Raw genomic sequence first — 19,794 nt, forward strand, 5'->3', positions numbered from 1 at the left:
ATTTAAAATTGACTCACTCATGTATTGATTTGTAACAGTTCCAGCCTCTAAAGTTGAAGTTTGTTGAGGGGCGCCTGGGTGGCTCAGTTGGTTGAGCATCCAATTTTGGCTCAGGTCACAATCTCACAGTTTGTGAGTTTGAGCCCCACGTTGGGCTCTGTGATGATAGCCCAGAGCCTGGAGCCTGCTTCAGATTCTGTGTCTCCTTCTCTCTCTGCCAATCCCTGCCTCTCTCTCTCTCTCTCTCCCTCTCTCCCTGTCTCTCTCTCAAAAATAAATAAACATTAAAAAATTTTTCAGTTCAAGTTTGTTGATGATGATGTGGAAAGGAAGGCCATCGGTTACAATATATATTATTACACTAATTGCCTGAGTGGGAAACAGAAAAAGGTCACGTAGGTAGGAAAAAAATAACACCAGGTAGAGAACTCCAACTGCTGAATGCCTATTAAAAAATTAGAGGAGTGCCTGGGTGGCTCAATGGGTTAGTTACTTGATTTTGGGTCAGGTCATGACCTCATGGGTCTGTGAGACCAAGCCCCCAGTGCAACAAGCCTAGAGCTTGCTTGGGATTCTCTCTCTCCCTCTCTCTCTGTCCCTCCCCTGTGCACACACTCTCTCTCTCTTTCTCAAAATAAATAAATAAACTTAAAAAAAAAAATTGACTAAAGCAAATGGTACAGAAGGAATATTCAAAAACATTTTTAAAAAGATAGTTCCCTGAGAAAAGAGAACTGCCTCTGATAATTCTGAAAATTTAACATATGTACAGCAAAATATTATGTGAGAGATTTGTTTTTACACATTGTTGTAACGTGTTAATGACAACAGTAAGGTCCTACCATCAGTCAGACAGCTGCCACGAAGACACAACAACCAAGTTACTTACAAAAAAATAGAGTAGTGTTAGACAAAAATGTTCATAAAAGTCAATGTTCTAAATAACATAAAACTGGAAGCTCAGATATGTATGCTGTCAGGAGAATGGCTAAATGAATCTTAGTATAGCAATAAAATAGAATATTAATAAGCTATAAAAATAAATGATTCACAGCTAAAAAATGTGGCTGAAACTCAGAAACTTGATATTAAGTAATAGAGAGAATATTCATTTTTGTACAGCTCAAAAAATACCCAGTAATACCCATGGGTATGGTATGGATTACGCGTATACGCATTGGATAAAGCTATTTTCAGGTATCAAAGGAATAACAGACATAATAATAATTGTTAATACTGTAGGAATGATAGTGTTCAGAAGTTGGATGGCATAGGGAAGTATACATAGGTGGTTATGTCATTCATCATATTATATTTCGTGGGTCATATGGTGGATTTACTGATGCTACTTACATTATTTTTTATAATTTGCATACAAAGCAAATATATTCCATACAAAGCAAATATATTCTTTTTATGTATCAAATATCATTAAAAAGATAATGAGAAGAGACTTTCACTTCAGGCAAGATGGACAAAGATTGGATTTACCCTCTTATCTAAACTACTGAAAAGTCAATTAAAATACAAAATCGATGCTTTTCATGATATTGGACATCAAGCAACAATAAAATGTAAGTTCTAAGATATAGAAAGCAAATAAGGTTATTCTTACAGTTGTTTCGGCTTTAAAGCACTAACAGAGTTTTCAGGTAGTGGTGTAGGAGGCAGAACGCAGGCAAAGCCAATGAGATTAAAATGGTTAGAGTTTTCAGGGCAGAATACTAGAGAAGTGAAAACTGCACAGAGCAAGATTCTAGACATATGCAGAGGGTTCACCTCAGGATTCAGCAGGGTAATAATTAGTGTATGCATGTAAAGACATTAACTACAGCCAGGAAAAGAACCACCTGAAGGAATTAGAGAGAATGGTATTCAGAAATTACACAAGGCTAGAAGCCCTGTTGTGTCACCAAAAGCCAAATTGGAAATCTTTCTAAATTATACAGAATTGGGCATAATATTCAGAAGGGTCTTGCTTCAGTAAAGGAGAAAACTTAGCACCATACCAATTACTCCTCTGGTTATGCAAAACAAATCTTAAAAACAAGACCTGAATATAAAAAGTTTCCGAGTCACATAGTTGTTTCCCAGAACAAAGTTCATAAATATTTATAGACAAACAATACTACCATGCCCCCAACAAGGCAAAACTTACAATATCTGGCATCCAGTAAAAAATTATCAAACATGTAAACAGGCTTCAAAGAGCTACTCATAATGAATTGAAAGATTAACCAAAACCAACACAAAACAACACAGATGTTAAAATTATCATACAAACGTGTCCACTCTCATCCTCTTTCAGCATTCTACTAGAAGCCCCTGCTAATTCAATAAGGCAAGAAAATGAAATACAAAGGCATACAGATTGGGAAGGATAAAGTAAAACTCTTTTTTTCACAGATGACATTATCATCTATGTAGAAAACCCAAAGAAATTAACAAAAATACTCTTAGAACTAAAAGCGATTCCAGCAAGGTTTCAGAACACAAGGAGAATATACAAAGTCAAATGCTTTTCTATATACTAACAATGAATAAGTGGAATTTGAAATTAAAAACACAATACTCTTTACATTAGTATCTCATGAAATGAAATACTTAGGTATAACTAACAAAATGTGTGTAAGATCTAAATGAGGAAAACTACAAAACTCTTATGAACAAAATTGAAGAACAAAATAGATATTCCAATTTTCATCAATTGGAAGACAGAATATTGTCAAGATATCAGTTCTTCCCAACTTCATCTATAGGTTCCGTATAATATCAATCAAAATCCCAGCAAGTTATTTTATGGATTTTCACAAATTGAATCTAAAGTTTATATAGTAAGGCAAAGAACCTAGAATAACCGAGACAATATTGCATAAGAACAAAGTTGGACCGCTGATGCTGACTGACCTCAAGACTTATTATAAACCCACAACAATTCAGACAATGTTGTACTGGTAAAAGAATAGACAGGTAGATCGATAGAACAAAATATAGAGCCCAGAAATAGACCCCCTATACGTATAAACTAAATGACTTTTGACAAAGGAGCAAAGGCATTACAATGAAGCAAAGATAGTCTCTTCAACAAATGGTTCTGGAACTACTGGACATTGGAACTGGACATCTGGAACAACTGGAAAAAATGTTCAACATGATTAGCCTTTAGGGAAGTGCAAATTGAAATCATGATATCACTACTTATCATCAAAAAACTAAAATGAAAAATAGTGGCAACACAAAAACTTGTAAGGATGCAGAGGAACTGAATCACTCATACATTGCTGGTGGGGAGGTAAAAGGGTACATCTCTCTCAGCAATTTCTTGTAAAACTAAACCCGCAATTACCCTAAGACCCAGCAACTGCATTTTTGGCCATTCCATCATATGTTCATACAAAAAGCTATACAGAAATGTTCATAGAAGCTTATTCATAATAGCTTAAAACTAAAAACTAGATATCCTACAACAGGTGAATGGTTAAACTGTGGTGCATCCATGACATGGAAAACTATTCAACAATAAAAAGGAACAAATTACTGATACACACGAGATCCTTGAGGAATCTCCAGAGAGTTGTGCGAAGCGGGGGGGAAAAAGCCAACTCCAAAGGTTACAGACTATATTATTCCATTTGTGTAACCCTCTTGAAATGGCAAAATGATAGAAATGGAGAACACATGAGTCGTTCCCAGGGTTTAAGGAGAGTGTGGGTGCAGAAGGGAGGTATATATTACTGTAAAGGGCAACATGAGGGACCCTTGCAACAATGTAAATATTCTCTACCTTGACTGTATCAATGTCAATATCCTTGTGATGTTATACTATAGTTTTATAAGATATTGCCATTGAGGGAAACTGGGTAAATGATTTAAGGAATCTTTCTATTTTCACAACTGCTTGCAAATCTGTAACAATCTCAAAATATAAAGTTTATTTTTTACCAAGGGGGGACAGTTTAGGATCTGCATCTTTCATATTAAGCCATTTGTCAAGTGTGAAACAACAAGAACAGAGCTGTAAAAATATACTATTTTTTAAATACTTAAAGATATATTATTATCAAAGAAAAAAATGAGGAAAAATTAACCTCTCAGGGATAGGATATTCAGTATACATTTTTTAAATGATGAGCTCTGAGACCAGCGCAACAAAAACTTAAGTCTAAAAAAATGCTGTATATCTGGCATACACAAAATTGATATGCATATATAGTAAGTTATTTTTTGCAAGAAAGGAATATAAATGAAAATACCACTTTAATAAAAGTAACCTATATGTAAATGTCAAATGTTCTTTTAAAACCAAGATTTTAAGGAAGGGGCACTTTAATGGCTTCTGTTCCACATTGAGTCTAAGAATAAGAGAAATTTGTGTTCTCCAAGTCGGGATGCTATGATAGCTTTTGAATCTAGGGCATGTTTCTTTTTATCACTTTCTCACAATTTCTCTATTATTCACTCTAGCTTTTCTCAAAACGAAAGCAAGATCAGATAAAAATCAAAATTGCCTATTAAATTTTATATAAACTCACAAGTATCTGTGTTTATTTCATGATTAAATACCCAAATTTACAATGATTGTTTGCAGTACTTAGTTTCACTTCCTCACCCAGTTATGAATCACAAGTTCATCCAGGTGGTTAAGCTCCACAAAGCTTCACCATCAAGAAACAGTCTTTATTGATGGTTGGTCACTATGTGCGATTGTTTGGTTCTATTGTGTGCTTATGGTTTTGCATTAGGTGCTGTAAAAGTGAGGGATAGCCTGGGTGGCATGGTGCCATGATAAACACTGAAGAACAGAACTAGTCAGGGCACCTGGGTGGCTCAGTCCATTAAGCATCCGATTTAGGCTCAGGTCAGGATCTCACGCTTGGGGAGCTCCAGCTCTGCATGGGGCTCTCGGCTCAGCACTGAGCCCCTTCCAGATTCTGTCTCCTTCTCTCTCTGCTCCTCCCCCAGACGTGCTCTCACTCTCTCTGTCAAAAATAAACAACAACAACAAAAACCGAATTAGTAACATCTCAGTCCTTTTTAGTGTTTATCTAAAGTGATTAAGTCTATTCTGGGCCGTCTGGGGGGCTCAGTCGGTTCAGCCACCGGCTCTTGGTTTTGGCTCAGGTCATGATCTCAGGGTTCCAGGGTTTGAGCCCCACGTCGGGCTCCACGCTGACAGCACACAGCCTGGTTGGGATTCTAGCTCTCCCTCTCTCTCTGCCCTTCCCCCTGCTCGCCCTCTCTGTCTCTTTCTCTCAAAATAAATAAATAAGCTTAAAACAAAGATAATTTAAAAAATAATAAAATAAAGTGACTAAACCTATTCTGTAATCCTTTATATAAAATTATTATGTAACTTTAGCACTCACTATATTACACATTCCTTTTAGGAAATTCTAGGTTTTAAAAACCTATTGAAGATTTTTAGTACATAATCAAAAAAAACCTCATATAAATACTACAATAAAAATGCTTAGATCTTAGACCCTATATATTGAATACCACATCCATAGCAGAGCTATGAAATTATCTATTCAGAGAGAGAGAGAGAGAGAGAGAGGGAGTGAGGTGAAACTCTGAGAACTCAATCCAAATACATTGTGTTTGGACACTAAGGCAAACATTAAAATGGTGCTCAGAAAGAAAGCCTAAAACCTACCAGTGTTATCCATCTAATTGTCTCAACTATTTATGGGGTTTTATTTGAGATCCCTTAGTTTATATGTAACCTCTCTTTCAATTCTTAACATTCACAGTCAGAATAATCTTTTCTTACAGCAAAGTTTCCATTATTAATTCTTAGACCCAAAAGTAAGCCTATGAGTTGACCTAAACAAAATCTTGATCTTATCCACTTTCTACTATCCATTTTCTACACGACCTTTATTTTAAGAGCTGCTCTTAGAGATGTTATACTATATCCCACAGTGTTTCCTTAGCAACTTCTACAGTGCCCCTAAGCTACAGACCTTAATTCCACCACATGCTGGAAGTATTTTTTAAAAGTGTAACATGTCTAAAGCTTAAGCTTTAGTATATACAAAATTCAGTGCGTTTTTAGGTTTTCCTATGGGCACACATAATAGCATCTGTTAGTAGCTGTAGATAGAAGTAAGACAAGTTCCAAAAAAGACAATGAATAGCATGATTTCATAAGAATAACTAAATTATGGTTCTTCTGAATTTAACATCTAAATCCTCTTATAAAGATCCACTATGCTGGATCCCCATTTAAATCTTGTTTCTGTGCTTGGTCCAAATGAAGAATTACTGTCATCAGAATAGCTTGAAATGCATCTCCCATAGATAGCCCAAGGATATTACTTTCTGAGCCCCTTAATCCTGAACCACATGAATGTGTTTGTATTTAAACTGAGTCCAAATGCTTTTAAGCTTTAATGTGTACAATTATATAACAATGATTTTGCACAATCTTTTAAAATTCAATTCGTATTTGTTGCATTTCAATAGGAAAACAGAAAAATGCAAGAAAATTTCCACTATATTATTAATTTAGCATTCTATATTTATTAAAGTTATCACCCATTTTCTCCATAAAAACAAAGGAACAGATGTTTTATCACATTAGGCACTCAATAGGAGTAACCAAGATAGCAATAATGTGTATATATTGACTGCATCTACTTCTCATACTAAGCCTATTTATTCTGTATACACAAACTCACTCTCAGGTCTGCGTGGGAGGTGCACAGTGATGACATGAAAAGAGCATGGACTGAATGGGCTGAAAAAGATGGGTTCAAATCCCAATGTGAGGCTTTACCAACCTTTCCTTTTGGAAACTCATTCTGTCCTCACCTACTGCCTGGGCTGTATAACTGAGTAACATACATCTACTTCAAAAGTCTATGAAGAGATTGTTTGTTTTGTTTAGTTTTTTTTAATTCAAGTTTGTTAACAGGGGCACCTGGGTGGCTCAGTCAGTTAAGCATGGACTCTCGATTTCTGCTCAGCTCATGATCTCATGTTTTGTGAGATGCAGCCCCGCACCAGGCTCTGTGCTGACAGTGTGGAGCCTGCTTGGGATTTTCTCTCTCCCTTTCTCTCTCTCTGCCCCTCCCCCCACCTCTCTCTCTCAAAATAAATAAACATTTAAAAACAAATTCAAGTTTGTTAACATCCAGTATAGAATTCGTTTCAGAGATAGAATCCAGTGATTCATCACTTACATATAACATGTGCTCACCCCAACAAGTGCCCTCCTTAATGCCCATCACTCATTTAGCTCATCCCTCAAGCAACCCTCAAGCAACCCTCAAGCCCCTCAAGCAACCCTCAGTTTTCTCTGTATTTAAGATTCGCTTACGATTCACCTCCCTCTCTGTTTTTATCTTATTTTTCTTCCCTTCCCCTATGTTTACCTGTTTTGTATCTTAAATTCCACATATGAGTGAAATCATATTTGTCTTTCTCTGACTGAGTTATTGCACTTAGCATAATACACTCTGGTTCCATCCGCGTTGTTGCAAATGGTGAGATTTCATTCTTTTTGATTGTTGAGTAGTATTCCATTGTATGTATATACCACATCTGCTTTATCCATTCATCAGTTGATGGGCATTTGGACTCTTTCCATAATTTGGCTATTGTTGAATGCACTGCTATAAACATTGGGTGTAATGTGCCCCTTTGAATCAGCATTTTTGTATACTTTGAATACATACCTGGTTCTGTAATTGTTGGGTTACAGGGTAGTTCTATTTTTAATTTTTTGAGGACCCTCCATTCCCACCAACAGTGCAAAAGGGTTCCCCTTTCTCTGCATCTTCGCCAACATCTGTTGTTTCCTCAGTTGTAAATTTTAGCCATTGTGACAGGTGTGAGGCTGTATCTCACTGTGGTTTTGATTTGTATTTCTCTAGTGATGAGTGGTGCTGAGCATCTTTTTCATATGTCTGCTAGCCGTCCGGATGTCTTCTTTGGAAAAGCGTCTATTCATGTCTTCTGCCCATTTCTTCACTGGAGTATTTGGATGTTTTTGTTTTGGTTTTTGTTTTTCTTTTTAATTGAAGTTTTTTGTGTTTTTGTTTGTTTGTTTGTTTGTTTGTTTGTTTTTAACAAGCAAGCATTGTCTAGGATAATTCATCAAGAAAAATGGGTAAGTCCAACCTGCTGAAGCCTATATCCTTTGCATAGTGATTGGAAATAGTGACAGGAATCATAGAGGCCATACTTCCAGATCGGACCATGCTGTGTAAGCTTACATGGAAAAAGTGGGAACCTGGTCACATCTTCATGGGTGGCTCCAGTAGAGCTGATGGTGACCCATCTTGATTTCAGAGGCACAAAAGGATAAGACTGTTTTGAGAATTAAATGAGACAATATAATATTTATCATTAGAGCTATCTATAATACTTACTAGGCATTTGGAATAAATTTGAGTTATCTTTTATTTTGTCCCTTTAATTTTCAAATAGCACCTTCTGAAAAATAATATTGTAAATGTGAATATTTTCTAAGTGGTACCATGCACATTTACATAGGTAGAAATATAGATACTATGCAGATAATCAGATAGCTAATAGCAGATGCTTACTCAGTGCCAAGCCCGATGCAGAAAGCTCTACATTAATCCCGAAAACAGCTTTATGAGATGGGTACTATTCCTCCACTTTGCAAATGAGTAAACCAATATTTTTTTGGTAGAACAAATCACATGGCTAGGAAAAGTGGAACCGGGAGTAAATTGTCCAACATCTACTTCCCAACAAATGTCAGTAATAAACCGTAATAGTTACTCCAAATACATGTTTAAAATATAAGTTTAATAAGGATTAGACACATTTCACTCTGTAACATATAATTTTTTCTTTATTTCAAAATCTGCTAGTTTATCATATAGCTATCTCAAGGCTCAGGTGATAATTTTAATAAAAACTGCAAAAGCCAACTCAAATCTCATTTGTTCTTCTCACAGCTTTTTAATTAGAATTGTCAGACTTTTGTCAGGAACTCTGGTGATACGATCATAAACTACAAATTTGGAAAAGAAGTTTTTGCTTCCAAAGAACCTCCTAGAATTATCAAATTCCTAATGCAAATCCCACACCCAAATATTAACACTGTCTTTTTAAAAAACCCCGCCCTGGATTCTCCAAAAGATGAGATATCTGTTGGGAAAGACAGCCTGTCTTAGAAGTCAACCCCAAACTATCTAACTCTGTAGGAGATAAATAGAGATTTGCCTGGAGTGGGAAGCAAAATATTGCCATGAATCACCTCCCTCACAGCAGTTCTGAAGCTTTTAATTTTCAGCATTGCTGGTCTCCAGGTATGTGCAGTTGATTAACAGTCAACAGAAATTGAACCAACTCCATGCGGAGTCTGCAGTGTTAGCACGTAACACTATTTTAAATGACTTCTTCCTTCCCTCTCTTCACTCCTCCTCTCTTTTTAAGTCTATCCTTATTTTTCTTGTTTTATTTTCTTTTAAAAATGTTCACATTATTTATCGGTTACGTGGGTATCACCAATGTATCCTGAGAAATTAATATGTATCTGTGTTTTTTAATTACTCTTTCTCTTCCTCTGCTACCGTCACAGTCCTCTCTCCCAAACCTTATAAGTAAACACATCAAATCGTCTCTGGGAAATGATCCGGCAATGAGAATACATCCAGACCTCTGTCGAGAATATTCTCGATCTTCCCATTCTCTCTTTTTGTTTCTTGTTCATTTTTTATGCATCACTCCAGCTTCTCTTATGTCAATTATCCTGTCCTTTATCTCCTTAGGGTGTTTTGCTTTCAGAGCATTTAAAATACGGAATGCTCAGATTTTCCAGGATCGGTGCTCAGAGTCTCCCAAGAAATTTTTTATCTTCATGCAAACGTACGGATTGGGAGAAATGTGTCACATACATTTATAGACAACCATGTAAATATATGTAATTAATTCGTCAGCAACCAAAAATCATAGCAGGAAAGATTACCATTTGGAGTGTCACTCTCACCTCCACCAGAAACTTAGATAAAAGTCTGCTGGGCCATCTGATATCTCCCATGGTATTAAATTTGCACGGTGTGAAGGAGGTTATTCAGAAGACAGTGTCAACATCAAATTAAGAAATAGCCTCTAGAAGTAAGAGCCTGGAGCGTCATATAACAAATATTTCTCAATTTCAATTATAAACTCTAGGGAAAATGTGAATAAAGCAGGTATCTGTTCCTTGACTTCTGAATCTCATACTAAATGCAGAGATCAAACTTCATGCTTAGCCTCAGCCTCTCATTGTTAACCCAAGGTCCTGCTTCTGTGCCTGCTGTCACTGTGAGGTCTCCTTCCTAGTAGGTAAAGGTAGTTGAATTGATGATTTCTGGAGCACTGTCACCAACTCACTGTCTTCAGACATTTAGTCAACCTTTGTGTCTTTACCCCCCTTTCAGCTTTTAGGACTGTATTCCTTAGAAACCAATGCCAGCCCCATATCTCCTATGCAGGAGCATCTGTGTTAAGCAACTGGCCCATTCGCCTCCTTCAGTAAAGTCCACCTCTTAACAGCAAATTGCCAAAACCCAAGGAGAGAATAGGAAGTTATCCAGAAGAGGTCCTGTCTGTATGTGTCCCCTTTGTTTTGCTGCTTGCCCCATTGCCCCGGGCCTCCCCAAGCCACTGTCACTTAGTCCTCCTCCCATAACATGGCCTCACTTAGGCCTGAGGTAAGTACTATGTGATAGAATCATGAGTCCTTTTAACCCCCTTTGGTATAACGAGAATTGATGCTTAAATGTTGTGTAGCTCTAAGAAAAATTCCTTTCTTCCCAGAGCTCAAATAATTTTACATTTGTGATCCAACAGACAAATTCTCAGCTAATTGCATGTAAAAACCAGGTATAAGGGAGCAAAATACTAAATTGTGTATGCATTGGCAATAAATGTTTTTAAAACCCTGTATTATTCATCACTAAGATTGTTGTTAAATGTCAATGATATGCTTTTACATGCCTAAACATGCTTTCTAATATTAATTTCCCAAGGAGGTAATTTGGAGTTAATTGCATGGCAAATGAATTTTGGTGTTGCATACTTAAGAAACCTCAAGCCATTTTCTTCCTGGGATCAATAGATATTTGACATATAATAGCTGCATTTTGTAATCTAATTAAAGGATTATTTGACACACTTATAGCTTTGGCACATTGAGTCAAGACTTTCTGACAGAGAGCACTGATGTTGAATATTTATTTTGTCAGGAAAGCCTCACTTATTGCACTGAGAACCTGTTTTGTAGTGAGATACCTCATGTATAACATTAGCAATCATTTGTATCAGGAAGAGTGTTCAATAATTTCTATATTGCTCAATATCACCCATATGATAGAGACTTTATATCATATGGAAAACCAGGAGAATCAGTAATTCCAATTAAATCTCAAGATTGAAAAACCTTCTGACAAAAAAGAATTATCAAAATTTTGGCTTATGATTGCAGTTTAAGTCACTTCCAACTCTTCAAGCTAGTATTTGATTCTGCATAACCAGATTTTATGCCCTAACCCATTTGATGCAATTTACCTTTTCCACTTGAAATAATAATTATAGTGTTTCCACGCCAAATGTAATGATAGTGTCCTTTATTTATGTTTTCTTATAGAATACAAATTTTCGTAGTATACTTACCACTTGTGATGTAGATTATATTGATCTAGCTTTACCAATAGTGAAGTTAAGGTCCAGATACCTTGTCTTAGGTCACATGGCTAGTAAGTGTTAGACATGGGACAGGAATAAGATCTCTGGTTTTCAATGTGAATACTCTCAACATCACATACCTTTCTAGCAAAGCATAACAGTTTATGGAGATGGGAGCCCAGTGGAAAAGATGTTCATCTAGCCACGTGTTCCATTCCTTGTGCTTTCCTTTCAGATTATTGTAGAGGGTTTTGACCTAAATCTGAAGACCATTCAAAGAGATCACAGATAAATGAACATGATGTTACAAACACCAAATTTCTTGACTTTGGGAACATCGTCTTTTACTTGCCATACATGTAACCCAATCAATCATCAAATGCCCTCATTTATAATTATTAATGAAGGCAGTGAAAATAGTCATATTTACCATCCATTCATCCATGTATTCATCCAACAAATATTATTGGTTGAGTACCCAGTACTTTTCCAAGATATTGAGGTGCCTCAATGACAAAAGCAGAACACTGTCATCATTCACCTTGAATCTCTCAAGTGGCTACCACGATTTTGTTGAGAAAATTAAAACTCAGAGTTGTTACTCACCAAAGACCTTGTACAACTTCTAAGAGTCAGAGACAGAATTTAAATCCAATTAAGCCTCACCTACAACAATGCTCTCCTTTTTCTTCCTCCACATCTCTCACATCTGTGACTCCATCTTCATTCCACTGACACCAACCAAATTTGGTGCTCGCCACCTCCCAACTAATTGCTGCATCAGTTTCCTATCTGACTAGTTAGCCTCTAGCTTCCTTCTATTCAAATTTTCTATTTGATTTTGTAGGTCATAGTCGGATAGCTCTTCTTAAAACACTAGTTCCTTCATTCCAGTAGTCCATTCAAAAAACTTCAGCCCTCACCATTCTCTTTTCCAGCAGGTGAAGTCCAAACTGCTTAGTCAAGCATTCCAACTTCTATGCATTTAGTTACAACACACTATCACAATTTATTTCTCTGACTACCCTTCACAAGCCATGCCTCTACCCCTCCCCTTGTAAGGTCCCTGCCATTCAACCACATCATACCTCTCCTACTTCTAGTCTACATGAGATGGTTTCTCCTACCTGAAATGTCCTTCTCCTCCATTTCACATATCCATGTCTTACTTCAAAGTTGAGCTGAAGTCCCAGTTCATTTGCTTTTCTCCTTCCATCCTTTCTAGCACATAGTAGGCTCCCTTTTCTAACATTATAATGCACTTTATCAATCCATTTGATTGTAGTCTGGCAACATAATTACTCACCTGCTTCTTGTGTTCCGAACTAGATTGTAACACCTAAAAATCAGAAATCATGTCTTAACGTTGCTTTACAACTTCTCAGGACTGTGTACATACATAATAAACACTATTAATGTAATTTATTAATATGGTAATTGTACTTAATATTATTTTAACTAATATATTTCTTATTAAACTCAGGAATTATAGAGTAACTATAATTTGGACAAGAGATTTTCTGTTTGCACCCACAATGATATCTTGCTAGTGATATATTTGTTTAAGGAAAAAAAATCATACACATTGCCATTTTACCTATATCTTTAACTGCCTTTTATTCCATTAACTTGCCAAATATTTCCATTAAGTTACCACATGTTAATGTTTTCATTTGCAGCATTTTATATTTTATCCTCCTTTCTACATTTATGTAATTACCACTCTAATATAATTTCGTGTCATTTATTTCTGAATTATATTTATAACTCTCTGTGAAACGGTGGTCTAACAAAAGAAAGAATAAATAAAATCAAAAGAAAAACTCTCCAAAGTTCAAACAATTAAGAGAGATGAAGGCATAGTACTTCATAGGCTTATAGTCTATCTATTAAAAGCAGGCAAACAAGCAGATAATTACAATACAGGTATGATAAAGTATATGTAGAAAAGCATCAAAACGAAACTGGAAGGTGGGAAAAGAAAGGTTGACAGAAAGATAGAAAATGGAGAAAAGGGCAAGAGATGGCTTTCTGGAGAAAGGTTGAGTCTGGAAATATTACTAAACTAATCTTAAGACAGGAAGATTTGGGGTGCCTGGGTGGCTCAATAGGTTAAGCATTCGACTCAAGTCATGATCTCATGGTTTGTGGATTTGAGCCCCATGTTGGGCTCTATACTGACAGTGCGGAGCCTGTTTGAGATTCTCTGTCTGTCTCCCAATCTCTATTTCTTTAAAAAATAAATAATAAATAAACATTATAGGAAAAAGAAGATAGGAAGAATTAAGAGAGGTATTCTGGGCAGAAATAATAATTCAAATACTTTCCCGGTGTATTTATACTTCTTTTCATAGCATACTCAAGATTACACAGCTCACTGCTAACCCATTCAGGGTCCTGACAGGACACAGCATGCTCCAAGAAGGTAACTGACTGTTAAAAAGTTATGGACAGGGTAGAGGGAAATCAATAAGGAATAATGAGTGCTAGGACTAGCAACACTCAGAGCTGCTACAATCCTTGGGTGTGCAAGAACAATGGGAGAGAATAATTACCTGAACCTGGAGAAAGCCAGTTCTGAAAGACTCTGAAAGGAGTCATGACAGATGGTGCCAACCAAGCAGAGAAGGAGCCAAGGTAATAAAAATCTTGGGCTTAATTTCTTCCCAACCTCTGATCTCCTAATATTGTCTCTCATGGTTGTAGCCAAGTGGAAGCCAGTGAGCAAGTGCCGCTGCTGTCCATAGTTGTGCTCCCTGAAGCATACAACAGAGAGGAAGAATGGAAAGTATATCTGGAGGGCAACCAGAAAACATCCAGCATAATTCTTTAATTTCCCACAGCACAGAGAAAAGTCAGGCTGTATCATTCAAAACATTCTACAAAGCACTTGAGGATAGCAGCAAGGAAAAATATCCTTAGAATCTCCTGCAACTTGCTCCTAGCAACACGGCTCCCAGGGTTGAAAATGTTGGCTCCTCAGGGATTGCCTGCACACCTGCCTCCCTACCTCAGGCAGATTATCTTCCTTCCTTGCTCCCAACTTGTTTTCCTGGGACAGAAGTACACCGTCTTTTCCCAGCATCCAGGATGGTTCCAAGCACATCCAGACTCTCTAGAGTCCAGACTTAGGAAAGGAAAAGCGATGGCCCCAGGGCTTGTTTACTGTCATAGGACTTGTTTCATTCCATCATGATTGAAATTGGAATGTACACTTCTTTTAGCAGATTCCTCCCCATCTACCCATGACTTTAATCTATGGCCCTTGCAAAAAAATAATATGCAATTGAAATAGGCCAATATTAGTACAAGGGGTGCAGTAACAGAGGGTTAATTTGACCATATTTCTTCTGATTTATCAAAAGGAAGGACAGCTCTGTCATCTTTTACATTTCTTAATATTTGTGTTATCCAACTTTAATAATTATTCATGTCATCATCAACACTATAATCCTGCTAGAGCCTCACAAAGCCGGAGAGCTGGGGGTTTCTCCCTCAAAATAAGATAAAGAACATAACTCATATCCTTCCTGCAGTTTGTAAGTCTCACTTACAGACAATTCCAAGTTGCATCTCAAACAAAAATATATGTATCTCCAAAAAACAAGCAACAATTTGCAATCACACTATAATTAAAATCTATTTTGAAAAAGATACTTTTCTCAAGAGGAAACATAATATAGAGATGAAATTCTGCTTACAACACAAAAATATTATACATTGTTTCCTAAGGTAATTTAACCACTTGGAGTCACAACTTCTCACATACCTCAACTTCTGCTTGGGGTGGAGACCCCAAGACCCCAAGACCACCCTCAGGTTTGATAACATGCTAGGAGTCACAGAACTCAGAAAAGCTATTCTACTCAAGATTACAATTTATTACACAAAAAGATGCAGGTTAAAATCAGCAAAATTATAAGGTGCATAGGGTGAAGTCCAGGAGAAGCCAGATCCAAACTTCCTGTTGTCCTCTCCTTGGAGTCACATGGACAAAACTTAATTCTCCCAGTACCATGTATGACAAGGCATTCAAAGTCTTGCCAATCAGGGAAGCTCATTAAGCCTCCATGTCCAAGGTTTTCACGGGGCTCTGTCACATGGAGCCCCTGCATTCAGCTATCTAGTCTCCAGCGCCCCCAGAGGCCAAACTGATATTGCACAGCCTATGACCAGAAACAAAGAAAACCAGGCATTCACTGTAAATCACATTATTAGCTTAAACTATCTGGTATAGCCCAAGGTGCCAAGTATGCAAAGACACTCTTATTGGACTGAATGTTCCTGAAGACTCTGAGGTTTTATCTCCCAGGAGCTAGTTTACATCAGTCTTTTTTCTTTTTTTAAGATTTTATTTTTAAGTACTCTCTGCACCCAGTGTGGGGCTGGAACTCACAACCCTGAGACCAAGAGGTGCATGATCTGACGGCGCCAGCCAGGTGCCCCAAGATCCAGTCTTGAAGACGTTTGGAGTATGCAATTTAGACAACTAGACCTGCTGGGTTAACCCTTTGATGCACACTGTTTATGGACTTGTTGAATAGATTGGCTTAATAGATTGGTCTGCCCGTTACAAAAACTGGGTTTTTGCTAAAATGTATTCAGAGCTTTGCTTCTAAGATAGAAAACTGCTTTTCACTTTAAAATAAGAATGTTTTTGGTACTTCTTTTTTTATGTTAACTTTATTTATTTATGTATTTATTATTTATTTAGACTGAAGGGGAGGAAAGGGGCAGAAGGGGAGGGAGAGAGAGAGAGAGAGAGAAATAGAATGAGAATCGTAAGCAAGCTCCATGCTCAGTGCAGAGCTTGACAGCGGGCTCAATCCCAGGACTGGGAGATTATGACCTGAGCCGAAATCAAGAGCTGGGATGCCCAACTGACCAAGCCACCCAAGTGCCCCTGTTCTTGGTATCTCTTCTACCCTACAGCCAACCTCTATGATTTCAAATCTCTCAAAACAAAGCTTTAGCCACAACTCTAACTCAAAGTACCTTACACTTCCATTTTCCCCAGTTGCTATTCAAAGAAGAAAACCACCACCAACTATACGGTTAGAAAGAAATGCTCAGATCCAGGAAAATGGCAAAAAGAAAAAAAATAAATTCCCTTTTAGCATACTGTTCTACAATTCCTGCCATCTCAGCTTTTAGGAGCTGGACCCTGTCAAATCTTAGTTTGGACCCAGCAAACCGAGTGCATTCACAGTCAAGTACGTAGAAATCAAATAATATCACACCAAACTAACAGGAGGAGCTCAATGTAGTTCAAAAGAGGGAACAATGGATAAAATGAAACTGAAATTCAACGCTATTGATATTAAAAATAGATTGTCTTACATTAGTAATAAGCCAATGTTAAATTCTTCATCTTCTGTTTTATAAACATTCGTTTTGGTAAATACTATTTTCTTTCCTACATTTATTATACTTGATGCACTTATTGACTTCTAGTGAAACATTTCTAAAGTATTCATCTTTCAGACAAATTATTGTTGAATTAAGCTGTTTTATAAAAAAGATACAACGTATTTATAATCCAGTCTTTTGAGTTGTATTCTACTGCCCCTAGAGGGTCTAAAGTGAAAAAGGTAAGATAGAATATAACCAAAGTAAATGAAAGAGCCTTTAAAGAATGTTCATTTGCACATCTTTTATTTGGAGGCACTGTAACAGGACATGCTGATATTGGTGTACTTTAAAGAGCAAAACTAAAAGAACGCATGTAAGCACTTGAGTGAAAGTGACTTGAGTAGCAAGTGCTTTGACTTCCAGGTTTTGCTAGAACTGGAAATTAGCCAATAAAAGTATAAATTCAATCGTACTACTTTGAAGCAATTAAAGTTGCCTGATCGCTTTGGCTGTGATAGAAAAGGAGCATTTGCTGTGTCAGGATGAGATCAGTGAGAGGCAAGATAGTGCAGCATGAGGTAAAATACTGATTTAAATTTTGCCTCGAGGTCTAGAGGGACTTACTTTCATTTACTAGAAATAAGCAAAACACAAGAAGGTTTAACGTGTCGCACATAAACAGTTATCAATCAAGATCTCTACCTAATGCCAATAGACCTTAGGGGAAAGTTAAATGACTCGTATGCCACACAGTGCTTACTGAACATCAGAAGAAAACCACAGCATGATGACAAAAAATCATACTTTATTTTTATTGAACCATTTATTGTAAATGATAAAATAATAGCAAAGATTAAATGGGGAAAATGTCTGTTGTTCAAATTATTTTTCTTTTTCCTTTCAAGAATGCATAAGACGTATACATTTACTCAGATATTCTGAGCTCAAAAGAAGCATGTGGTCAAGTGTTTTGGGTTGGATTTCTTGGCCCGAGTTATGAAGGAATTAATTTAACAATTTATTTTTAATGATGCATTGCCACCCTGTGTGTCTTTGTGCTTGGGTGATCAAAATATCTCTACAGATTGAACACAGCATGATTTCTTTTTCAGAGCTTTCCTATATAATACATATTTGAAAAAAGGTTATTTAAACCCTCAGTGCTTTAGCCAATATAATGTTTAGTAAAACCGTTTGGCTGGCATTCTCCTCCAAGCATTACGGCTGCCTTCTCCTCTGTAAAACTACTGTATTCTCCAGGTCACCCCTAGTTTTGTAATTGTAGCATTGACACTCAACAAAACTAACCTTTGTGAAACGCGTCCTTCCTTCTCCGGGTTTCTCTGTGATTTTGCCAAACCTTCTCCCCTTACCTAACAGATCCTTTTCTACCTTTTATCTCTATTTTGCTTTCTCTTTCCAGTCCATAAAATAGGAATCTTCTAGTCCTCCACTTCTCTACTCTTTTTTCTTAAAGTGATTTCTCTTAGTGACATCATAACTTTCATTCTAAGAGACTAACCCCCAACTCGATGCCTCTCTCCCATCCCCTTCCTTCAAACTAACTGTATCACCGAGAATGTGTTATCTTCCATAGTCTATCTGTTTTTCCCTTCAGGCCTAATTCAACAAATAATCTGTGAATAGCTACCACATGCTGGCTTTCTTCTAGATCAGGGACCAATAAACATTTCCTATACAGATAATAAATATTTCTGACTTTGCAAGCTGTATGTCTCTGTCACAACTACTCAAGTCTGCCATTGTAGCACAAAAACTACAACATGAGCATGGCCGTGTTATGATAAAACTACTTACAAATGCTGAAATTCTTATTTATATTTCATATAACTTTAAAGTGTCCTGAATAAATATTTTTCTTTTGATTTTTTTGTCATAGGCCATAGAAAAAAGCGGTAGCAGACTGGATTTGACTTTTGGGTCATTGTTGACCTACCCTTATGGTAGATACTACAGACTCAGCAATGAACAGGGAGATGATTCTTGCCCTAAATAATCTAAAATTATAGGGGCGCCTGGGTGGCTCGGTCAGTTAAGTGTCCAACTTCGGTTCAGGTCATGATCTCAAGGTTTCTGAGTTTGAGCCCTGCATCAGGCTCTCTGCTCTCAGCACAGAGTCTGCTTGGGATCCTCTGTGTCCCTCTCACTCGGCCTCTCCCCCGCTCATATGCGTGCACTCTCTCTGTCAAAAATAAATAAATATTTTAAATAATAATAATAATATAAAATTGTAAAAGAAACTCTCTTACATCTGCTAGTAGATGCTTTTCCTCTGTTCACATAGCAACCTGTCTCAAGTTTATTCCTTATTACCTAGACTAGTACCCACTCAGTGACTGAGTACTTTGATTTCAGGTTTTCACAATACCAAACAAAACAAGTTTACGGTGGGGAAAAAGAAAAAAATAATCTCCTAAATCTTAATCTCGGCTTTATATCATTCAAAATTCTCTCAATATCCACATAAGGATGTTTATATTTGCAAATAGTTGAAAATATTTTGTATTTCAAAATTTTTTTTTATTTTTCATTTTCTATATGGGCATTACCTTTTTAAGGTTTTTCAAACAGTTTTATTGAGGTATAATGGATGGATGATACATTATACATTTTTAAAGTATACAATTTGGTCATTTTTTGACTTACATAATGCGTTTCTTATAACAAATCTGTAAGAAAAGTCACTCTTCAAAGCTAACAATTCAGTTTAGTAGATTCAATTTAGTATAGCCAGAGTTGTGCAACCCTCACCACTTTCTAATTTCACAATGA

The sequence above is a fragment of the Panthera pardus genome, unplaced genomic scaffold (assembly GCF_024362965.1).
Source record: "Panthera pardus isolate Hobbes unplaced genomic scaffold, ASM2436296v1 HiC_scaffold_15, whole genome shotgun sequence".
NCBI lineage: Eukaryota > Metazoa > Chordata > Mammalia > Carnivora > Felidae > Panthera > Panthera pardus.